Here is a 27,390-nt window from a genome sequence, read left to right as displayed (position 1 = left end):
AGACTAAGAGAGATACCCCGTAATTATAATTATTATATTAATAATTATTAATTATGAATATAATAATTATATTATAATATATTATATTATAATCGTTAATTAGTAATTATTACATTTTTTGAATAAGATGAAAGTAAAAGAATGATAAAAGCATGAAGAGAGAGAGAGAGAGAGAGAGAAGGAAGAAGCACGAGTCCCTATGGTCTTGGGAATGCGACAGATTACAACACTGCAAAGATTTGAAGAAGAAGATACATTGAATAAAAATGCGTAGTAATACTTTATATAATTATGTTACACTTTATAATTTAGCACATTGTATTATAATATATAAAGCATCAAGCATTAAATATTTTGATGTTATGAAAACTATAATAAAATAATATAAAAAATTTGCTATAAAGTGGAACATTCGAAAGAATATCCACTGACGAGATACTATTAAAGATCGATGATTTTACAATATTTACCGTGACCACAAAATATTTATGTATTTATGTGTATATATATATATATATATATATATATATATATATATATAGAGAGAGAGAGAGAGAGAGAGAGAGAGAGAGAGGACCATAAGATTCGTTTATATTAAAAATTTAACACTGGCATTTCGTGTACATAGCACGGAATAAAACCAGAAATTGTGCTGAAAGGTTGATGGTGCGAACATTTAAACATAATATATCAGCTCTATTGTTTAAAACTATATCTGTAAGAAAATAATCAACTTTTCCTCTTGACTTTTTGGTAGAATAATTGCTCCTCGACTTCTTTATCGAAATATTCAATCGCTCCATTTCTGCTATTAATATTTTATAATTTGTTAGCAAAAAACCAATCATTTTCTTGGAAAAATATATTTCCCATAGTCTATCGCAAATATATCCAACATATTCGCAGACCAAATAATATTTTATGATATCGTGCGATAATTGGAGTGCAGAGTATTACTCTGTATCTATAGGGATAGTTTAAGTTCATTTATATTGCGATATTTTGCGGCACAGTGTAATATTAATTATCTAGGGACAGTATAAGATTAAATACAATGCGACATTTTACGATATTTTGCGATATTTACGGACGTAGAGTAATATTCTGTATCTATTGGTAGTTTAGGTTTATTTATATTGCGGTATTTTGCGATATTTGGGAACGCAGTGTAATGTTAATTATTTAGGGATAGTATAAGTTTAAATACAATGCGATATTTTACGATATCTTGCGATATTTGTAGCGCGGAGTATTATTCCGTATCAAGGGGTAGTTTAGGTTTAATTTATTGCGATACTTTGCGATATTTTGAGGCGCAGGGTAATATTAATTATCTAGGGATAGTTTAGAATTTCTAGCATTGCGATATTTTACGATATTTTTCGATATTTTGGGCGCAGAAAATTATTCTTTACCTAAGGGTAGTTTAGATTTAATTTGTTGCTATATTTGTTGCTATATACTTTAATATATTCCACATGTGTATGTGTGTGTGTGTGTGTGTGTGTGTGTGTGTGTGTGTGTGTATATGTTAAAGTACGTAAAATATTTCGATGACGAACAGACAATAACACCGACCTTGACGGCGTAAACAATAGCGCGCTAATGTTTATATGCCATAGTCTTGAAAAATGTTTCGATAAAAAATAATAATAACACAGTCTTTCCGACTAATTTTTTCGCTCTATTATCATTCGCGCGACGACACTCAAAGAGTAAAGTAGTAGTATACAAGACGCTCCGTTAAATCCTTTTCTAGACGCGATCGCGATCAATATCGAAAAATTATATGCTGTATTAAAATACGTAAAATATAATATAATATAATATAATATAATATAATATAATATATTATAATATAATATAATATAATATAAATATGTATTGTTTACGCCAAGGTCGGTATTATTGTCTGTTCGTCATCGAAATATTTTACGTACTTTAACATTTTTATATTATATTATATCATAATATAAAATATAATATAATATAATACAATATATTTCGATATGACGAACGGACAATAACACGGTGTGCGGCCTTGACGATGTAAACAATAGCGCGCTAGTCATACGGTTTTGGTATCATTCACACGGCAACACTCGAGCAGTAAAGATCGTAGTGCGAATATATTCGTCGTATATTCTTAAATTAATTATTAATTAAACAATTATTGTATCATGACTTTCACTTTTTTATTAAACTTTCGATTCTATAATTCGTATTAATATACATGTACTGCATATATATATATCAATAATGAAAACAACATTTGTAATGAATTAGTATTTAATTTGATCTCATAAAAACGTCGAGCGAATCGTACTTCTCTATCCCGTAGATCTAAATAATTAACTTAATAAAAAGATTCGTAAAAGATATATTAGTCTTTTAATAAATAATATCGTATAATTAATTTACATAATATCGTATAATTTAGCTACATAAAAATAAAATATAACACAAAATATTCTAATTACCTATTTATTTCTAAATATTAAATACTATAAATTTAATAATTTTATATTTCGTAAAATTTAATTATAAAAGAATCTTTAATATATTCCAAAAGAAACGAAGAACCTTTGCCAACGTAGAACAAAGTTAATTTTATAAACTAATGTATTTAATTTTATTGGAATTTTATTATTAATTTTATTGAATTGTCAAACTATACGCGATCTCTGTAATGATAGCTATTCACGGAATAGATACAGTGAAATAATCAATCATTATCGCCGAAAAGAGGCAATAATATACTTTTAAATCTAATTTAAACTTTTGATAAACAATATGAATTTTTTTATTACGATGATAAATCTTTATTAAAGATCATAATTGCAAAAATAAAAATGGAAATAACGGTAAAAATGATAAATTTTATTATAATTTTTCGATTATCAATCCTTACGAATAATAATTATTTATCTAATAATGTTCACACACAGGGTCAAATATATTTCGATATTTCCGATATTTTAAATTTGCTTAAAATGCGAGCATAAATTAATTATTAATTAAGCAATTACTATATCATGACTTTCAATTAGATTAATCTTTCGATCTTTTAATTCGTGTTAATATACCATACACACACACACATACTTATATATACATATACATATAATACTATATTTATTCGCGTTTCTTCTTGGATCTTTCTCTCTCTCGCCTTATCTCTAATTGCCTTTAAAGGGCAAGCTCGAGCGAGCATCGGCTCGGCTTTATCTACTGTAATTTGATACGCAGATAAAAACTAAACTAAAATAATGTACGATTTACGTGTCCACCTATCATCGACTTTCTTATCGCGTATAAGATTTATGCTTAATTTAGTTACACAAATTTATTTCATATATTTCAGTTACTTACACACTCGTTTATAACAATGTAGTTTCGAGCACTTTCTCTTTAAACTCAATTTATTAAAGGCGCACTTTATATATTATTCATATATTACGATTAAAGCAATCAATGTCATTTAAAATGTTACATATACGTCATGTATAAATGTTTACATATACACATATTCTTTTAATTTTCAGCTGTAAGGTATTGTAATTAACATACATTAATATTAATTCATTGATGATTTCGATTCGCACTTAGAAAAAAATATATTTAAAACATTTTAACTATATTTTCTAAAAAATTATTTGCAGATTTTAAAAACACATTTATTATTCTATATAAATAATTCGCAAAGAATGTTATAAAAAAATGTAACACAATGCTTACACAGAAAAAAATAAGTGTCAAATCAAAACTTATATACTTAAATTAAGGCGTTCATTGTTTCATATATACGCAACAATTTATAATCTTCTTAGAAGAATTTAATAATTTTAAATTTCAACAATATTATAGCCTTGTTTTAATATTATAATTGTCATCTCAAGAATATTTAATTATTTAATTCTACTTTAAGAAAATTATAATCTTTGATTTAAAAATATTATTTTCTTTCTAACATTGTTTCTTTTCCATTCAAGAAAATTAAATCTTAAATCATAAGAATATATTTTTTTTGATTGAACTATATAAAATGGCTTCATTCAAGTAAGCAATTATTCAAGCAATTATATTTTTCTTTAATTAACGCAATCTCATTTCAAGATTTTCATGTTAAAACTAAATATATTTTCAAAACAAGAATGTCCTTTTTTTCTGTGTATTTAAATGATACGTTGTGTTACATTTTTAATCAATAAAATTTTCATCGATTCAGTTTAAGATAGTGTTTTATATGTACAATTAGATATTTTTCTTATTCAGATTGCTTTTATCTCTCGGTCAACATTTCGCATGTAAGAACGGAAATAAATAATAAGAAAAAGAGTTAAGCAGTTCACGTATTAATATGAACGCTGTTGCAAATCTAAGGAGCAGCAATTGCGACAATAATTATTATATATAATATACAATATAATATTATATACAATATAATTATTATATAATTTTCTCATTGTTATTTATATTATATAATTTTCTCATTGTTATTTATTATTACAACATCTCTGTGAATTAGATTCCAATTTTTCTTTATTAAAGAGAATGATCGTCGTGTAATTTTTTATTCAACAATATATAAGTAGACATTACAATGAAAAAAAAAATTATTTTAACTAAATGCACTTATTGCGTACGTGACATAAAAATCGGAAGCTCTAATGATTTAGATTACATTATTGAATGATATAATTTCACACAAATTATGTAAAATTATATATAATATAAATTTCTTTGTCTCTTTCACAAATTATATTATAAATTTATATAATATAACCCCCCATGGGTACACCTTGACGAGGTGGGGTGGCTCAGTACTTGGATGGTCCCTTGAGGTTTATCTTAAATTCTTTTATTTAAGATAAATCTTAAGGAGCCTGAAGAGGAAGCTAAGTACCCATTTGCCACGAGTCGCAATGGATCGCACGCGCATTTAATGCGCTGGACGCAGATTGCGTCGTCGACTTTTCGTCGTCGGTGCCGTCAACGTGTCGCGGACGGCGGCGTCTCGTTACCGCGTTTTCGCGTTTAGCTTTTTCGCGTCATCGCGTCATCGCGTTTTCGCGTTGGACTTTCTCGCAATCCCAATTTCACTTATTTGTCATCGAGTTGTCATCTTCCGACGTCAACTAACCGGGATGTCTCATTGAGTCGTTGCGAATGTAACGAAATTCTCACGCCTCGTGCATCGCGGCACGCTTGGTGATGCCGGCCGCGCACACGTATGTCCAGTACTGTGTACATGGGCGCGCGGTTTTGAGCTTTTGCTCAAGTTCGGCTGATTGAGGTCACGCTCTGCTTCGGGCTCCAGTTCGGTACGGATCGGTTAGAATTCGATCGATTGCTTGGAATCGTCGTTAATGGGTCCCTTCTCTTGTTCTAACAGCCATGAGATATTATGCACGAACAAGAGTCGAGTGAACTTCATTCGCGTTGATTCCATCAATCGATAGTTTTCTTCCGTTTCGGACTTAACTCTTGTTTGGAGGTAAGATGTCGTTGAATTCCCAACCTGTTGACTCGAAGATGACTCTCGTAAGTGAAATGGGATTTTCGCTCGTATCGAAACCGGGAGTGCCGTTTAAAGTATATATATATTAAATATATACATCGCGCGACCAAACAGAAAATTTTTAATCGTATCGAATAGTGCGGGAACCGTCCAGTATCGCGCGTAAAAGTGCGAAAGTAGCGATATAAAAATATCGCACGTGAGTGCGGGAGTGCCGCTGAAAGTATCGCGCGTCTAAGACTGAGAGGAGGAGGAGGCCTAGGAGAGGCATCGGGCTTCGGCAGAGCAACCTTCTGGTAAATAATTTATTTATTTACAATTATATATTAAATATTAAATATATTTATTATAATTTAAATTAAACAATTAATCGCGTAATTTGATTTTTTATTTATATGATTTAAAGAAGAGAATTGAAGAATAAGATTTTTAAATAAAAGCTATAATCTTGTAAAGGTATAAGCTTTTATAAAGTTATTAAAGAATTATTAATAATGTTTTTTTTTTAATTTATAGAATTATTTTATTAATCTGCTTATTATTATATGGATCGAATATAAAATTCAATATATACAAATAATAATTTTTTGAAATATTAATTTTTTGGACATTATTATAATTTGGATTTTCTATATGTATGTTATAGATGCAACAACCCAGATGATCTGAGAGGAGGAGCAGGCCTAGGAAAGGCATCTTGCACCGGCGGAGCAACCTGATGGTGAGTATTATTATTTATATTAATTTTATATAAATAAATAAATTAATTTGATTTATATGAATGATTTAAACATGAAAAAATTGGGAAAATTTTTATAATTTTTTCTATATAAAAGTTTCTACTTAAAAAAATTAATTACTTATAAAATTATTTCATATTTATATATTTATTTATAATTGCGTGCATCGGATATAAAATTCAATGAGTCCAATAATAATTTCTTAAAATATTAATTATTTTGAACATTTATATAATTTGCATTTTATATTTGTATGTTACAGACAACGTAGCTTCAATATTAACTCCGCTGTTGCGCATCAGTGCCGGTAAGTAACAACCTTTTATTTTGAAGCAAAGGATTTGTAAATGCATGAAAAAATCCGTTGCTTCTAACTCTCGGTTGGCGGGATAATACGCGTGTAAAAATTAAAGTAAAAGAAAAAATATTTTTAAAATAACAATAGATATAGAGGTACATGAAATATTTATTTCCATTATATATATCGGCCTTTATAAAACGGCCTTTTTAAAAATAGATTTTTAATTTCTAAATATTTAATCTAAAAGATAAAGATATTTATAAGCAACCCGACGACGGAGAGTTAAAATGCATGCTAATTATATTTTATATATGCATGATAATTTATATTTTGCGATTTCTGACGACTTAATGGCGTACGTTAAAATACGATCGTAATATCGTACGATCGTAAACAAATTATTAGTCGTCAAAATGAATATGGCCAGAAGAAGAGATAACTGGCTTGAAAAATACATATCAATATTGGCAATATTGGCCAAAAGATGTGTTGCGCGGCTAAGGCTTCCTAAATTTTATCGCGAATTTCCGGTTAGGGCTCCTTAAATTTCTCATTATCGCGGATTTCTAATTAGGGTTCCCCAAATTTCACCTTATCGTGAATTTCTACTGGTGTAAGCCAGCAAGTAGGGCGGTTAGGGCTGTTAGGTCTTTATTAGGTCTGTTAAGGCTATTAAGTCTGTTAGGGCTGTTAGGACTGTTAGGTTTGTTAGGGCTATTAGGGCATATAAAAGTTAAATTTATTTTCAAGAAAAAAAAACATAAAAATATGTTATTTTTAGGGGTCTGTATTAGGCTTGTTAGGGCTATTAAGTCTGTTAGGACTGTTAGGTTTGTTAGGGCTATTAGGGCATATAAAAATTAAATTTATTTTCAGGAAAAAAACCATAAAAATATGTTATTTTTAGGATTATTTTCATATATATAATTTATTTTATGTAAAATTAAATAAATTATATATAAAGAGAATTGAAATTAATTATAAAAAAAACTATAAATAAAAATAAAAAATTAATGTATGGAAAATGTAAAAAATGTAACTTAAATACATAATGTACATTTAAGTTGCATTTTATTATACGTATAACATGTATTAAATTTAATATTTTATTTTTTGTAAATTGTATTAATATTTTATCACTTAAAAATTGTATTTTCTTGAAAATTATACAATTTTAAATTCGAATGTGAATGTTATTAGTATCTAATATGATAATATTGATTCGATAAAATATTGACAGAAAAAAGTAATTCAATCTAAATAATTTTTTTTTCTAACTTATTTGAATCCATATACATTGATTATCATTGATTAATCATTTCAAATAATAAAAATTTTGCAATTTTCTTGTGTTGAGAATATTGATACTAATAGCATCAATTATTAAATTGTATCTAACATTGTAATTATATCTATAAATTGTAATTATATTATTTTTTATTTTTAATAATTTTCTTTGCAATTGTATATAAATTATAATCTAGTTGTAATAATGTAAAAGAAATCTATTGTACATTACACGAAATTAGATGAATACGTACAATAACAAAATTTGTTTAATTAACACATTTGATATATTTTATTTCAATATTTTTATTGCAAAATTATTCAAATATTTGGATAGCTTATTTTTTTATATTAAAAGATTATTAATAAATTCGAGAAACTCGCGCAAATACCGTAAAAAAACTCTTTTACATAATATAAAGATTATTAAATAAAAGTGAATCAAGAAAAACACGATGTTAACCCAATAATTAGATATTAGCTTTTTACTCGTAAAATTTGTCGCGCTTTTAATATTATAGAAACGTAAGTATATTCGAAAATAAAATATTGCGAAATATTGAACATTATCGATCACGCGGAAATTAAAATCTGTAAAACAAAATAATTTTCTTTGATTATCGTTTTTAATTAAATGTATTTCGAAAATTTCGAATCGCGTTAAATATTTATTGATTTACGATTTATTGATTTACGATTTTATAATAAATTATATTGCAAACAATTGCGTTCTTTTCACGTTTTTGGACGTGATCGCTATCTTGGCGAAGAAGCCTTATCGCTGTCCCTCATGTCAGGTGGACGCTAGCAAATGCGGTTTGTACTGGCGGAGAGTCGAAACGATCTTCATTGCGGAGAGTTATTTCTCGTCGGTTTTTGTGGGCTCTATCCGCAATGCTTAGTTCGGTGCCTCATTGAAAATTGGAAGTTTCCATTACAGAGTAGGAATTAAACCCAGGTTTTCTTGGCGGTTCCTGAAAACAATGTTTTTGGCAGTGATTTAACGACGATCACCGTACATTTGAAATCGATTTTATTAAATATAAAATACAAAATTCATTAAGTATACTTTGAGAGAAGATATATTTTCTTTTTTTTTATTAAAAATGTTCTTCCATTAATATCAATATTATTTTAATAATGAAAATATTTAATAATAGTTCAAAAATGGATATAATAGATAAAATTCACTTTTTCAAATATAAATTTAATTTAATAAGTTTTTGCGCAAACTTTTTTGTGCAAAATTTTTATTATTTGAAAAATTATGGTTACAAACAAGTATATTTTATTAATTAATTTTGAATTAATTTTATTTTTGGTTTCTTTTAAGAAACCACTTGCAGGCACTGGACGTTCCACTATCTCAGTATATTACATTTATTTTAGATAAGACGAGTGTATATGTATATATAATAAAATACATGTGCGCAAATTGTGATGTATTTGCAAAAACCCTTTTTTGTATTATTCTTAATAATATATTAGGATGATGCATGATATAATATAAAATGTGTGAGTAATTAAAAAGTTCGAGACAAATCGAATGGGTACTCTGATATCAGTAAGATTCTGTAAATTATTGTCACGTGTTAAGTGTTAAATGCAACAGAAAAATTAATTTCTTGATAATCTTCCATTTGATGTTGCTAAATATTCAAATTGAATTTTTTTTTAAATCTCGCTGTTATTGGATTTGATTTGTCTCGAGCACATTTGGTACCCTAAAGTTATTATTATTCATACATTTAACCGAGCAACGATAAAAGCGCATGTATTTCATTTTTCCTAAATATACTCGATTGTAACATGTATATAAAAATCATTATATCCAGTCATTTTTTTAGTAAAAAAAGATATTTCTTACAATGGAAGAACATGTTTTTTTTCACGCGAAGTTTAATCTCATATATTGAAAATGATAATAAGGGTAACAGTCGTTAATTCGCTGCCGAAATCACTGTTATTGGGAGCGATCAGGAAGATCGGGGATTCGTTCCTTCCTGTAGCGGGACTTATGACGTTCAATGAATCACTTAACTTTCCTTTGTGGATCGATTCCGCGGGATCCGAAATAGAAGAAATAAGACAAATTGAGGTCGCTTTCCACTTTTAAGATCGTTCTTCTCTCTGTTAGATATTAACCAGCGTATCACTCGGCAGAGGGATTTTGATCTGGTTTAATCGTTGGGCCAGTTATCCTTCATTGAACGTGGCGATAACGCGATTATTTTAAGGAACATTAAAGTTTAGCCTATTTGCAATTGTCCGCGACACAAGATATATATTTTTATATACTTTTGATCGCGAAATTTACATGAAATTGTATATTTGGAAAGAAATCGAGTATTATAGATTCTGCATCCGCGTTTAATTCCTTACGTATATTATTTACAAATTATATGAAATGCGCCTCTAATGTTGCAATATTTTTATTGTCACATGAAATGATAATAATTATATTGCGTGTGCGCACGTTGTATTCCGATTATAGAAATTATGTGTATTGTAATTAAATATTACTATTTTTATCAATTTTTTTTATTCATCATATACATTCGCGAAATTTAAACCGCGATTTTTTTTCTGATTTAATCGTTGGGTAACATCGATGCTTTACTTATCTTTTCGCGTCATCGAACATTTCTTTTAGAAAACCTTACAAAATGCATTAAAATTCCGGGTACTTTTTCTTATTGAAAGACATAATCGATAAATTTATTAATGATTCTTTTGGTTGCGATAGATTATCAGCGCTACGCCATTCTAAAAATTTCTAATAAATTGTACGCATTTCTGATATTTTCGTGTAATATAATAAAATATGCTATGTATATATTCTATATAACAATTTGTTATGTATTATTTTATGTTTTATATATAATGTATTTTTTATTATTGTTATAATTATGTATTATATACTATATATTTTCAACGGAAAATTTTATGTATTTATAAATTGTATTATAATTATAATGTATATTTTGTAATATATTTTTATATGACTGCAAGCTATGTAATTATACATTATAATATTTTATAATTATATAATATACATATATATTTTTTATAAATTCTATGTATTATATTTTCTATTTGGAAAATTTGAAAAACCTACACTATTAAAAGAAAATAAAATAAAAAAATTTTACCTCCTCGATGGTATCTCCACCTTAACGAAGGCATTTGCCGGGTGAGGAGGTTTGAGTACTCTAATGATCCGGAGAGCTATGCCGGCGGTAACATAGGCCGGTATTTATATAATCTGTTTTTATATTTAATCATCTTAAATATGGTCTTCGCATCTTAAAATTCTGTTCAATCTCAATGAAATAATAAACATTTTCTAAATTTTACTTAAAACGATCTTAAATATAAGACTATATGAACACCGACCTTAATTACTGGTAGGGTCACCCATGCCGGATAGGTCAAAGAAAAAGAGTCAGACTAAGAGAGATACCCCGTAATTATAATTATTATATTAATAATTATTAATTATGAATATAATAATTATATTATAATATATTATATTATAATCGTTAATTAGTAATTATTACATTTTTTGAATAAGATGAAAGTAAAAGAATGATAAAAGCATGAAGAGAGAGAGAGAGAGAGAGAGAAGGAAGAAGCACGAGTCCCTATGGTCTTGGGAATGCGACAGATTACAACACTGCAAAGATTTGAAGAAGAAGATACATTGAATAAAAATGCGTAGTAATACTTTATATAATTATGTTACACTTTATAATTTAGCACATTGTATTATAATATATAAAGCATCAAGCATTAAATATTTTGATGTTATGAAAACTATAATAAAATAATATAAAAAATTTGCTATAAAGTGGAACATTCGAAAGAATATCCACTGACGAGATACTATTAAAGATCGATGATTTTACAATATTTACCGTGACCACAAAATATTTATGTATTTATGTGTATATATATATATATATATATATATATATATATATAGAGAGAGAGAGAGAGAGAGAGAGAGAGAGAGAGAGAGGACCATAAGATTCGTTTATATTAAAAATTTAACACTGGCATTTCGTGTACATAGCACGGAATAAAACCAGAAATTGTGCTGAAAGGTTGATGGTGCGAACATTTAAACATAATATATCAGCTCTATTGTTTAAAACTATATCTGTAAGAAAATAATCAACTTTTCCTCTTGACTTTTTGGTAGAATAATTGCTCCTCGACTTCTTTATCGAAATATTCAATCGCTCCATTTCTGCTATTAATATTTTATAATTTGTTAGCAAAAAACCAATCATTTTCTTGGAAAAATATATTTCCCATAGTCTATCGCAAATATATCCAACATATTCGCAGACCAAATAATATTTTATGATATCGTGCGATAATTGGAGTGCAGAGTATTACTCTGTATCTATAGGGATAGTTTAAGTTCATTTATATTGCGATATTTTGCGGCACAGTGTAATATTAATTATCTAGGGACAGTATAAGATTAAATACAATGCGACATTTTACGATATTTTGCGATATTTACGGACGTAGAGTAATATTCTGTATCTATTGGTAGTTTAGGTTTATTTATATTGCGGTATTTTGCGATATTTGGGAACGCAGTGTAATGTTAATTATTTAGGGATAGTATAAGTTTAAATACAATGCGATATTTTACGATATCTTGCGATATTTGTAGCGCGGAGTATTATTCCGTATCAAGGGGTAGTTTAGGTTTAATTTATTGCGATACTTTGCGATATTTTGAGGCGCAGGGTAATATTAATTATCTAGGGATAGTTTAGAATTTCTAGCATTGCGATATTTTACGATATTTTTCGATATTTTGGGCGCAGAAAATTATTCTTTACCTAAGGGTAGTTTAGATTTAATTTGTTGCTATATTTGTTGCTATATACTTTAATATATTCCACATGTGTATGTGTGTGTGTGTGTGTGTGTGTGTGTGTGTGTGTGTGTGTGTGTATATGTTAAAGTACGTAAAATATTTCGATGACGAACAGACAATAACACCGACCTTGACGGCGTAAACAATAGCGCGCTAATGTTTATATGCCATAGTCTTGAAAAATGTTTCGATAAAAAATAATAATAACACAGTCTTTCCGACTAATTTTTTCGCTCTATTATCATTCGCGCGACGACACTCAAAGAGTAAAGTAGTAGTATACAAGACGCTCCGTTAAATCCTTTTCTAGACGCGATCGCGATCAATATCGAAAAATTATATGCTGTATTAAAATACGTAAAATATAATATAATATAATATAATATAATATAATATAATATATTATAATATAATATAATATAATATAAATATGTATTGTTTACGCCAAGGTCGGTATTATTGTCTGTTCGTCATCGAAATATTTTACGTACTTTAACATTTTTATATTATATTATATCATAATATAAAATATAATATAATATAATACAATATATTTCGATATGACGAACGGACAATAACACGGTGTGCGGCCTTGACGATGTAAACAATAGCGCGCTAGTCATACGGTTTTGGTATCATTCACACGGCAACACTCGAGCAGTAAAGATCGTAGTGCGAATATATTCGTCGTATATTCTTAAATTAATTATTAATTAAACAATTATTGTATCATGACTTTCACTTTTTTATTAAACTTTCGATTCTATAATTCGTATTAATATACATGTACTGCATATATATATATCAATAATGAAAACAACATTTGTAATGAATTAGTATTTAATTTGATCTCATAAAAACGTCGAGCGAATCGTACTTCTCTATCCCGTAGATCTAAATAATTAACTTAATAAAAAGATTCGTAAAAGATATATTAGTCTTTTAATAAATAATATCGTATAATTAATTTACATAATATCGTATAATTTAGCTACATAAAAATAAAATATAACACAAAATATTCTAATTACCTATTTATTTCTAAATATTAAATACTATAAATTTAATAATTTTATATTTCGTAAAATTTAATTATAAAAGAATCTTTAATATATTCCAAAAGAAACGAAGAACCTTTGCCAACGTAGAACAAAGTTAATTTTATAAACTAATGTATTTAATTTTATTGGAATTTTATTATTAATTTTATTGAATTGTCAAACTATACGCGATCTCTGTAATGATAGCTATTCACGGAATAGATACAGTGAAATAATCAATCATTATCGCCGAAAAGAGGCAATAATATACTTTTAAATCTAATTTAAACTTTTGATAAACAATATGAATTTTTTTATTACGATGATAAATCTTTATTAAAGATCATAATTGCAAAAATAAAAATGGAAATAACGGTAAAAATGATAAATTTTATTATAATTTTTCGATTATCAATCCTTACGAATAATAATTATTTATCTAATAATGTTCACACACAGGGTCAAATATATTTCGATATTTCCGATATTTTAAATTTGCTTAAAATGCGAGCATAAATTAATTATTAATTAAGCAATTACTATATCATGACTTTCAATTAGATTAATCTTTCGATCTTTTAATTCGTGTTAATATACCATACACACACACACATACTTATATATACATATACATATAATACTATATTTATTCGCGTTTCTTCTTGGATCTTTCTCTCTCTCGCCTTATCTCTAATTGCCTTTAAAGGGCAAGCTCGAGCGAGCATCGGCTCGGCTTTATCTACTGTAATTTGATACGCAGATAAAAACTAAACTAAAATAATGTACGATTTACGTGTCCACCTATCATCGACTTTCTTATCGCGTATAAGATTTATGCTTAATTTAGTTACACAAATTTATTTCATATATTTCAGTTACTTACACACTCGTTTATAACAATGTAGTTTCGAGCACTTTCTCTTTAAACTCAATTTATTAAAGGCGCACTTTATATATTATTCATATATTACGATTAAAGCAATCAATGTCATTTAAAATGTTACATATACGTCATGTATAAATGTTTACATATACACATATTCTTTTAATTTTCAGCTGTAAGGTATTGTAATTAACATACATTAATATTAATTCATTGATGATTTCGATTCGCACTTAGAAAAAAATATATTTAAAACATTTTAACTATATTTTCTAAAAAATTATTTGCAGATTTTAAAAACACATTTATTATTCTATATAAATAATTCGCAAAGAATGTTATAAAAAAATGTAACACAATGCTTACACAGAAAAAAATAAGTGTCAAATCAAAACTTATATACTTAAATTAAGGCGTTCATTGTTTCATATATACGCAACAATTTATAATCTTCTTAGAAGAATTTAATAATTTTAAATTTCAACAATATTATAGCCTTGTTTTAATATTATAATTGTCATCTCAAGAATATTTAATTATTTAATTCTACTTTAAGAAAATTATAATCTTTGATTTAAAAATATTATTTTCTTTCTAACATTGTTTCTTTTCCATTCAAGAAAATTAAATCTTAAATCATAAGAATATATTTTTTTTGATTGAACTATATAAAATGGCTTCATTCAAGTAAGCAATTATTCAAGCAATTATATTTTTCTTTAATTAACGCAATCTCATTTCAAGATTTTCATGTTAAAACTAAATATATTTTCAAAACAAGAATGTCCTTTTTTTCTGTGTATTTAAATGATACGTTGTGTTACATTTTTAATCAATAAAATTTTCATCGATTCAGTTTAAGATAGTGTTTTATATGTACAATTAGATATTTTTCTTATTCAGATTGCTTTTATCTCTCGGTCAACATTTCGCATGTAAGAACGGAAATAAATAATAAGAAAAAGAGTTAAGCAGTTCACGTATTAATATGAACGCTGTTGCAAATCTAAGGAGCAGCAATTGCGACAATAATTATTATATATAATATACAATATAATATTATATACAATATAATTATTATATAATTTTCTCATTGTTATTTATATTATATAATTTTCTCATTGTTATTTATTATTACAACATCTCTGTGAATTAGATTCCAATTTTTCTTTATTAAAGAGAATGATCGTCGTGTAATTTTTTATTCAACAATATATAAGTAGACATTACAATGAAAAAAAAAATTATTTTAACTAAATGCACTTATTGCGTACGTGACATAAAAATCGGAAGCTCTAATGATTTAGATTACATTATTGAATGATATAATTTCACACAAATTATGTAAAATTATATATAATATAAATTTCTTTGTCTCTTTCACAAATTATATTATAAATTTATATAATATAACCCCCCATGGGTACACCTTGACGAGGTGGGGTGGCTCAGTACTTGGATGGTCCCTTGAGGTTTATCTTAAATTCTTTTATTTAAGATAAATCTTAAGGAGCCTGAAGAGGAAGCTAAGTACCCATTTGCCACGAGTCGCAATGGATCGCACGCGCATTTAATGCGCTGGACGCAGATTGCGTCGTCGACTTTTCGTCGTCGGTGCCGTCAACGTGTCGCGGACGGCGGCGTCTCGTTACCGCGTTTTCGCGTTTAGCTTTTTCGCGTCATCGCGTCATCGCGTTTTCGCGTTGGACTTTCTCGCAATCCCAATTTCACTTATTTGTCATCGAGTTGTCATCTTCCGACGTCAACTAACCGGGATGTCTCATTGAGTCGTTGCGAATGTAACGAAATTCTCACGCCTCGTGCATCGCGGCACGCTTGGTGATGCCGGCCGCGCACACGTATGTCCAGTACTGTGTACATGGGCGCGCGGTTTTGAGCTTTTGCTCAAGTTCGGCTGATTGAGGTCACGCTCTGCTTCGGGCTCCAGTTCGGTACGGATCGGTTAGAATTCGATCGATTGCTTGGAATCGTCGTTAATGGGTCCCTTCTCTTGTTCTAACAGCCATGAGATATTATGCACGAACAAGAGTCGAGTGAACTTCATTCGCGTTGATTCCATCAATCGATAGTTTTCTTCCGTTTCGGACTTAACTCTTGTTTGGAGGTAAGATGTCGTTGAATTCCCAACCTGTTGACTCGAAGATGACTCTCGTAAGTGAAATGGGATTTTCGCTCGTATCGAAACCGGGAGTGCCGTTTAAAGTATATATATATTAAATATATACATCGCGCGACCAAACAGAAAATTTTTAATCGTATCGAATAGTGCGGGAACCGTCCAGTATCGCGCGTAAAAGTGCGAAAGTAGCGATATAAAAATATCGCACGTGAGTGCGGGAGTGCCGCTGAAAGTATCGCGCGTCTAAGACTGAGAGGAGGAGGAGGCCTAGGAGAGGCATCGGGCTTCGGCAGAGCAACCTTCTGGTAAATAATTTATTTATTTACAATTATATATTAAATATTAAATATATTTATTATAATTTAAATTAAACAATTAATCGCGTAATTTGATTTTTTATTTATATGATTTAAAGAAGAGAATTGAAGAATAAGATTTTTAAATAAAAGCTATAATCTTGTAAAGGTATAAGCTTTTATAAAGTTATTAAAGAATTATTAATAATGTTTTTTTTTTAATTTATAGAATTATTTTATTAATCTGCTTATTATTATATGGATCGAATATAAAATTCAATATATACAAATAATAATTTTTTGAAATATTAATTTTTTGGACATTATTATAATTTGGATTTTCTATATGTATGTTATAGATGCAACAACCCAGATGATCTGAGAGGAGGAGCAGGCCTAGGAAAGGCATCTTGCACCGGCGGAGCAACCTGATGGTGAGTATTATTATTTATATTAATTTTATATAAATAAATAAATTAATTTGATTTATATGAATGATTTAAACATGAAAAAATTGGGAAAATTTTTATAATTTTTTCTATATAAAAGTTTCTACTTAAAAAAATTAATTACTTATAAAATTATTTCATATTTATATATTTATTTATAATTGCGTGCATCGGATATAAAATTCAATGAGTCCAATAATAATTTCTTAAAATATTAATTATTTTGAACATTTATATAATTTGCATTTTATATTTGTATGTTACAGACAACGTAGCTTCAATATTAACTCCGCTGTTGCGCATCAGTGCCGGTAAGTAACAACCTTTTATTTTGAAGCAAAGGATTTGTAAATGCATGAAAAAATCCGTTGCTTCTAACTCTCGGTTGGCGGGATAATACGCGTGTAAAAATTAAAGTAAAAGAAAAAATATTTTTAAAATAACAATAGATATAGAGGTACATGAAATATTTATTTCCATTATATATATCGGCCTTTATAAAACGGCCTTTTTAAAAATAGATTTTTAATTTCTAAATATTTAATCTAAAAGATAAAGATATTTATAAGCAACCCGACGACGGAGAGTTAAAATGCATGCTAATTATATTTTATATATGCATGATAATTTATATTTTGCGATTTCTGACGACTTAATGGCGTACGTTAAAATACGATCGTAATATCGTACGATCGTAAACAAATTATTAGTCGTCAAAATGAATATGGCCAGAAGAAGAGATAACTGGCTTGAAAAATACATATCAATATTGGCAATATTGGCCAAAAGATGTGTTGCGCGGCTAAGGCTTCCTAAATTTTATCGCGAATTTCCGGTTAGGGCTCCTTAAATTTCTCATTATCGCGGATTTCTAATTAGGGTTCCCCAAATTTCACCTTATCGTGAATTTCTACTGGTGTAAGCCAGCAAGTAGGGCGGTTAGGGCTGTTAGGTCTTTATTAGGTCTGTTAAGGCTATTAAGTCTGTTAGGGCTGTTAGGACTGTTAGGTTTGTTAGGGCTATTAGGGCATATAAAAGTTAAATTTATTTTCAAGAAAAAAAAACATAAAAATATGTTATTTTTAGGGGTCTGTATTAGGCTTGTTAGGGCTATTAAGTCTGTTAGGACTGTTAGGTTTGTTAGGGCTATTAGGGCATATAAAAATTAAATTTATTTTCAGGAAAAAAACCATAAAAATATGTTATTTTTAGGATTATTTTCATATATATAATTTATTTTATGTAAAATTAAATAAATTATATATAAAGAGAATTGAAATTAATTATAAAAAAAACTATAAATAAAAATAAAAAATTAATGTATGGAAAATGTAAAAAATGTAACTTAAATACATAATGTACATTTAAGTTGCATTTTATTATACGTATAACATGTATTAAATTTAATATTTTATTTTTTGTAAATTGTATTAATATTTTATCACTTAAAAATTGTATTTTCTTGAAAATTATACAATTTTAAATTCGAATGTGAATGTTATTAGTATCTAATATGATAATATTGATTCGATAAAATATTGACAGAAAAAAGTAATTCAATCTAAATAATTTTTTTTTCTAACTTATTTGAATCCATATACATTGATTATCATTGATTAATCATTTCAAATAATAAAAATTTTGCAATTTTCTTGTGTTGAGAATATTGATACTAATAGCATCAATTATTAAATTGTATCTAACATTGTAATTATATCTATAAATTGTAATTATATTATTTTTTATTTTTAATAATTTTCTTTGCAATTGTATATAAATTATAATCTAGTTGTAATAATGTAAAAGAAATCTATTGTACATTACACGAAATTAGATGAATACGTACAATAACAAAATTTGTTTAATTAACACATTTGATATATTTTATTTCAATATTTTTATTGCAAAATTATTCAAATATTTGGATAGCTTATTTTTTTATATTAAAAGATTATTAATAAATTCGAGAAACTCGCGCAAATACCGTAAAAAAACTCTTTTACATAATATAAAGATTATTAAATAAAAGTGAATCAAGAAAAACACGATGTTAACCCAATAATTAGATATTAGCTTTTTACTCGTAAAATTTGTCGCGCTTTTAATATTATAGAAACGTAAGTATATTCGAAAATAAAATATTGCGAAATATTGAACATTATCGATCACGCGGAAATTAAAATCTGTAAAACAAAATAATTTTCTTTGATTATCGTTTTTAATTAAATGTATTTCGAAAATTTCGAATCGCGTTAAATATTTATTGATTTACGATTTATTGATTTACGATTTTATAATAAATTATATTGCAAACAATTGCGTTCTTTTCACGTTTTTGGACGTGATCGCTATCTTGGCGAAGAAGCCTTATCGCTGTCCCTCATGTCAGGTGGACGCTAGCAAATGCGGTTTGTACTGGCGGAGAGTCGAAACGATCTTCATTGCGGAGAGTTATTTCTCGTCGGTTTTTGTGGGCTCTATCCGCAATGCTTAGTTCGGTGCCTCATTGAAAATTGGAAGTTTCCATTACAGAGTAGGAATTAAACCCAGGTTTTCTTGGCGGTTCCTGAAAACAATGTTTTTGGCAGTGATTTAACGACGATCACCGTACATTTGAAATCGATTTTATTAAATATAAAATACAAAATTCATTAAGTATACTTTGAGAGAAGATATATTTTCTTTTTTTTTATTAAAAATGTTCTTCCATTAATATCAATATTATTTTAATAATGAAAATATTTAATAATAGTTCAAAAATGGATATAATAGATAAAATTCACTTTTTCAAATATAAATTTAATTTAATAAGTTTTTGCGCAAACTTTTTTGTGCAAAATTTTTATTATTTGAAAAATTATGGTTACAAACAAGTATATTTTATTAATTAATTTTGAATTAATTTTATTTTTGGTTTCTTTTAAGAAACCACTTGCAGGCACTGGACGTTCCACTATCTCAGTATATTACATTTATTTTAGATAAGACGAGTGTATATGTATATATAATAAAATACATGTGCGCAAATTGTGATGTATTTGCAAAAACCCTTTTTTGTATTATTCTTAATAATATATTAGGATGATGCATGATATAATATAAAATGTGTGAGTAATTAAAAAGTTCGAGACAAATCGAATGGGTACTCTGATATCAGTAAGATTCTGTAAATTATTGTCACGTGTTAAGTGTTAAATGCAACAGAAAAATTAATTTCTTGATAATCTTCCATTTGATGTTGCTAAATATTCAAATTGAATTTTTTTTTAAATCTCGCTGTTATTGGATTTGATTTGTCTCGAGCACATTTGGTACCCTAAAGTTATTATTATTCATACATTTAACCGAGCAACGATAAAAGCGCATGTATTTCATTTTTCCTAAATATACTCGATTGTAACATGTATATAAAAATCATTATATCCAGTCATTTTTTTAGTAAAAAAAGATATTTCTTACAATGGAAGAACATGTTTTTTTTCACGCGAAGTTTAATCTCATATATTGAAAATGATAATAAGGGTAACAGTCGTTAATTCGCTGCCGAAATCACTGTTATTGGGAGCGATCAGGAAGATCGGGGATTCGTTCCTTCCTGTAGCGGGACTTATGACGTTCAATGAATCACTTAACTTTCCTTTGTGGATCGATTCCGCGGGATCCGAAATAGAAGAAATAAGACAAATTGAGGTCGCTTTCCACTTTTAAGATCGTTCTTCTCTCTGTTAGATATTAACCAGCGTATCACTCGGCAGAGGGATTTTGATCTGGTTTAATCGTTGGGCCAGTTATCCTTCATTGAACGTGGCGATAACGCGATTATTTTAAGGAACATTAAAGTTTAGCCTATTTGCAATTGTCCGCGACACAAGATATATATTTTTATATACTTTTGATCGCGAAATTTACATGAAATTGTATATTTGGAAAGAAATCGAGTATTATAGATTCTGCATCCGCGTTTAATTCCTTACGTATATTATTTACAAATTATATGAAATGCGCCTCTAATGTTGCAATATTTTTATTGTCACATGAAATGATAATAATTATATTGCGTGTGCGCACGTTGTATTCCGATTATAGAAATTATGTGTATTGTAATTAAATATTACTATTTTTATCAATTTTTTTTATTCATCATATACATTCGCGAAATTTAAACCGCGATTTTTTTTCTGATTTAATCGTTGGGTAACATCGATGCTTTACTTATCTTTTCGCGTCATCGAACATTTCTTTTAGAAAACCTTACAAAATGCATTAAAATTCCGGGTACTTTTTCTTATTGAAAGACATAATCGATAAATTTATTAATGATTCTTTTGGTTGCGATAGATTATCAGCGCTACGCCATTCTAAAAATTTCTAATAAATTGTACGCATTTCTGATATTTTCGTGTAATATAATAAAATATGCTATGTATATATTCTATATAACAATTTGTTATGTATTATTTTATGTTTTATATATAATGTATTTTTTATTATTGTTATAATTATGTATTATATACTATATATTTTCAACGGAAAATTTTATGTATTTATAAATTGTATTATAATTATAATGTATATTTTGTAATATATTTTTATATGACTGCAAGCTATGTAATTATACATTATAATATTTTATAATTATATAATATACATATATATTTTTTATAAATTCTATGTATTATATTTTCTATTTGGAAAATTTGAAAAACCTACACTATTAAAAGAAAATAAAATAAAAAAATTTTACCTCCTCGATGGTATCTCCACCTTAACGAAGGCATTTGCCGGGTGAGGAGGTTTGAGTACTCTAATGATCCGGAGAGCTATGCCGGCGGTAACATAGGCCGGTATTTATATAATCTGTTTTTATATTTAATCATCTTAAATATGGTCTTCGCATCTTAAAATTCTGTTCAATCTCAATGAAATAATAAACATTTTCTAAATTTTACTTAAAACGATCTTAAATGTAAGACTATATGAACACCGACCTTAATTACTGGTAGGGTCACCCATGCCGGATAGGTCAAAGAAAAAGAGTCAGACTAAGAGAGATACCCCGTAATTATAATTATTATATTAATAATTATTAATTATGAATATAATAATTATATTATAATATATTATATTATAATCGTTAATTAGTAATTATTACATTTTTTGAATAAGATGAAAGTAAAAGAATGATAAAAGCATGAAGAGAGAGAGAGAGAGAGAGAGAAGGAAGAAGCACGAGTCCCTATGGTCTTGGGAATGCGACAGATTACAACACTGCAAAGATTTGAAGAAGAAGATACATTGAATAAAAATGCGTAGTAATACTTTATATAATTATGTTACACTTTATAATTTAGCACATTGTATTATAATATATAAAGCATCAAGCATTAAATATTTTGATGTTATGAAAACTATAATAAAATAATATAAAAAATTTGCTATAAAGTGGAACATTCGAAAGAATATCCACTGACGAGATACTATTAAAGATCGATGATTTTACAATATTTACCGTGACCACAAAATATTTATGTATTTATGTGTATATATATATATATATATATATATATATATATATATATAGAGAGAGAGAGAGAGAGAGAGAGAGAGAGAGAGGACCATAAGATTCGTTTATATTAAAAATTTAACACTGGCATTTCGTGTACATAGCACGGAATAAAACCAGAAATTGTGCTGAAAGGTTGATGGTGCGAACATTTAAACATAATATATCAGCTCTATTGTTTAAAACTATATCTGTAAGAAAATAATCAACTTTTCCTCTTGACTTTTTGGTAGAATAATTGCTCCTCGACTTCTTTATCGAAATATTCAATCGCTCCATTTCTGCTATTAATATTTTATAATTTGTTAGCAAAAAACCAATCATTTTCTTGGAAAAATATATTTCCCATAGTCTATCGCAAATATATCCAACATATTCGCAGACCAAATAATATTTTATGATATCGTGCGATAATTGGAGTGCAGAGTATTACTCTGTATCTATAGGGATAGTTTAAGTTCATTTATATTGCGATATTTTGCGGCACAGTGTAATATTAATTATCTAGGGACAGTATAAGATTAAATACAATGCGACATTTTACGATATTTTGCGATATTTACGGACGTAGAGTAATATTCTGTATCTATTGGTAGTTTAGGTTTATTTATATTGCGGTATTTTGCGATATTTGGGAACGCAGTGTAATGTTAATTATTTAGGGATAGTATAAGTTTAAATACAATGCGATATTTTACGATATCTTGCGATATTTGTAGCGCGGAGTATTATTCCGTATCAAGGGGTAGTTTAGGTTTAATTTATTGCGATACTTTGCGATATTTTGAGGCGCAGGGTAATATTAATTATCTAGGGATAGTTTAGAATTTCTAGCATTGCGATATTTTACGATATTTTTCGATATTTTGGGCGCAGAAAATTATTCTTTACCTAAGGGTAGTTTAGATTTAATTTGTTGCTATATTTGTTGCTATATACTTTAATATATTCCACATGTGTATGTGTGTGTGTGTGTGTGTGTGTGTGTGTGTGTGTGTGTGTGTATATGTTAAAGTACGTAAAATATTTCGATGACGAACAGACAATAACACCGACCTTGACGGCGTAAACAATAGCGCGCTAATGTTTATATGCCATAGTCTTGAAAAATGTTTCGATAAAAAATAATAATAACACAGTCTTTCCGACTAATTTTTTCGCTCTATTATCATTCGCGCGACGACACTCAAAGAGTAAAGTAGTAGTATACAAGACGCTCCGTTAAATCCTTTTCTAGACGCGATCGCGATCAATATCGAAAAATTATATGCTGTATTAAAATACGTAAAATATAATATAATATAATATAATATAATATAATATAATATATTATAATATAATATAATATAATATAAATATGTATTGTTTACGCCAAGGTCGGTATTATTGTCTGTTCGTCATCGAAATATTTTACGTACTTTAACATTTTTATATTATATTATATCATAATATAAAATATAATATAATATAATACAATATATTTCGATATGACGAACGGACAATAACACGGTGTGCGGCCTTGACGATGTAAACAATAGCGCGCTAGTCATACGGTTTTGGTATCATTCACACGGCAACACTCGAGCAGTAAAGATCGTAGTGCGAATATATTCGTCGTATATTCTTAAATTAATTATTAATTAAACAATTATTGTATCATGACTTTCACTTTTTTATTAAACTTTCGATTCTATAATTCGTATTAATATACATGTACTGCATATATATATATCAATAATGAAAACAACATTTGTAATGAATTAGTATTTAATTTGATCTCATAAAAACGTCGAGCGAATCGTACTTCTCTATCCCGTAGATCTAAATAATTAACTTAATAAAAAGATTCGTAAAAGATATATTAGTCTTTTAATAAATAATATCGTATAATTAATTTACATAATATCGTATAATTTAGCTACATAAAAATAAAATATAACACAAAATATTCTAATTACCTATTTATTTCTAAATATTAAATACTATAAATTTAATAATTTTATATTTCGTAAAATTTAATTATAAAAGAATCTTTAATATATTCCAAAAGAAACGAAGAACCTTTGCCAACGTAGAACAAAGTTAATTTTATAAACTAATGTATTTAATTTTATTGGAATTTTATTATTAATTTTATTGAATTGTCAAACTATACGCGATCTCTGTAATGATAGCTATTCACGGAATAGATACAGTGAAATAATCAATCATTATCGCCGAAAAGAGGCAATAATATACTTTTAAATCTAATTTAAACTTTTGATAAACAATATGAATTTTTTTATTACGATGATAAATCTTTATTAAAGATCATAATTGCAAAAATAAAAATGGAAATAACGGTAAAAATGATAAATTTTATTATAATTTTTCGATTATCAATCCTTACGAATAATAATTATTTATCTAATAATGTTCACACACAGGGTCAAATATATTTCGATATTTCCGATATTTTAAATTTGCTTAAAATGCGAGCATAAATTAATTATTAATTAAGCAATTACTATATCATGACTTTCAATTAGATTAATCTTTCGATCTTTTAATTCGTGTTAATATACCATACACACACACACATACTTATATATACATATACATATAATACTATATTTATTCGCGTTTCTTCTTGGATCTTTCTCTCTCTCGCCTTATCTCTAATTGCCTTTAAAGGGCAAGCTCGAGCGAGCATCGGCTCGGCTTTATCTACTGTAATTTGATACGCAGATAAAAACTAAACTAAAATAATGTACGATTTACGTGTCCACCTATCATCGACTTTCTTATCGCGTATAAGATTTATGCTTAATTTAGTTACACAAATTTATTTCATATATTTCAGTTACTTACACACTCGTTTATAACAATGTAGTTTCGAGCACTTTCTCTTTAAACTCAATTTATTAAAGGCGCACTTTATATATTATTCATATATTACGATTAAAGCAATCAATGTCATTTAAAATGTTACATATACGTCATGTATAAATGTTTACATATACACATATTCTTTTAATTTTCAGCTGTAAGGTATTGTAATTAACATACATTAATATTAATTCATTGATGATTTCGATTCGCACTTAGAAAAAAATATATTTAAAACATTTTAACTATATTTTCTAAAAAATTATTTGCAGATTTTAAAAACACATTTATTATTCTATATAAATAATTCGCAAAGAATGTTATAAAAAAATGTAACACAATGCTTACACAGAAAAAAATAAGTGTCAAATCAAAACTTATATACTTAAATTAAGGCGTTCATTGTTTCATATATACGCAACAATTTATAATCTTCTTAGAAGAATTTAATAATTTTAAATTTCAACAATATTATAGCCTTGTTTTAATATTATAATTGTCATCTCAAGAATATTTAATTATTTAATTCTACTTTAAGAAAATTATAATCTTTGATTTAAAAATATTATTTTCTTTCTAACATTGTTTCTTTTCCATTCAAGAAAATTAAATCTTAAATCATAAGAATATATTTTTTTTGATTGAACTATATAAAATGGCTTCATTCAAGTAAGCAATTATTCAAGCAATTATATTTTTCTTTAATTAACGCAATCTCATTTCAAGATTTTCATGTTAAAACTAAATATATTTTCAAAACAAGAATGTCCTTTTTTTCTGTGTATTTAAATGATACGTTGTGTTACATTTTTAATCAATAAAATTTTCATCGATTCAGTTTAAGATAGTGTTTTATATGTACAATTAGATATTTTTCTTATTCAGATTGCTTTTATCTCTCGGTCAACATTTCGCATGTAAGAACGGAAATAAATAATAAGAAAAAGAGTTAAGCAGTTCACGTATTAATATGAACGCTGTTGCAAATCTAAGGAGCAGCAATTGCGACAATAATTATTATATATAATATACAATATAATATTATATACAATATAATTATTATATAATTTTCTCATTGTTATTTATATTATATAATTTTCTCATTGTTATTTATTATTACAACATCTCTGTGAATTAGATTCCAATTTTTCTTTATTAAAGAGAATGATCGTCGTGTAATTTTTTATTCAACAATATATAAGTAGACATTACAATGAAAAAAAAAATTATTTTAACTAAATGCACTTATTGCGTACGTGACATAAAAATCGGAAGCTCTAATGATTTAGATTACATTATTGAATGATATAATTTCACACAAATTATGTAAAATTATATATAATATAAATTTCTTTGTCTCTTTCACAAATTATATTATAAATTTATATAATATAACCCCCCA

The 27,390-nt window shown here is 27.2% G+C and overlaps 2 long non-coding RNA genes across 2 annotated transcripts; both read left to right on the top strand.

Annotated features, from left to right (window-relative positions):
- Positions 1–4,792: 4,792 nt before the first annotated feature.
- LOC145962799 (uncharacterized) lies at positions 4,793–7,463 on the top strand. The gene is made up of 3 exons (XR_014435969.1): positions 4,793–5,817; positions 6,168–6,242; positions 6,524–7,463. It is a non-coding gene; the product is annotated as an uncharacterized LOC145962799 (long non-coding RNA).
- An 8,629-nt stretch (positions 7,464–16,092) lies between these two features.
- On the top strand, positions 16,093–18,763 carry LOC145962800 (uncharacterized). The gene is made up of 3 exons (XR_014435970.1): positions 16,093–17,117; positions 17,468–17,542; positions 17,824–18,763. It is a non-coding gene; the product is annotated as an uncharacterized LOC145962800 (long non-coding RNA).
- The last annotated feature ends 8,627 nt before the right edge of the window (positions 18,764–27,390 follow it).

Source organism: Camponotus vicinus, unplaced genomic scaffold, assembly GCF_025532165.1.
Source record: "Camponotus vicinus isolate PSW18456_S1 unplaced genomic scaffold, iyCamVici1.0 SCAF_12, whole genome shotgun sequence".
NCBI classification, from domain to species: domain Eukaryota; kingdom Metazoa; phylum Arthropoda; class Insecta; order Hymenoptera; family Formicidae; genus Camponotus; species Camponotus vicinus.
The sequence above is the reverse complement of the archived record's forward strand: the minus strand, read 5'-3'. Positions and strand labels throughout refer to the sequence as shown.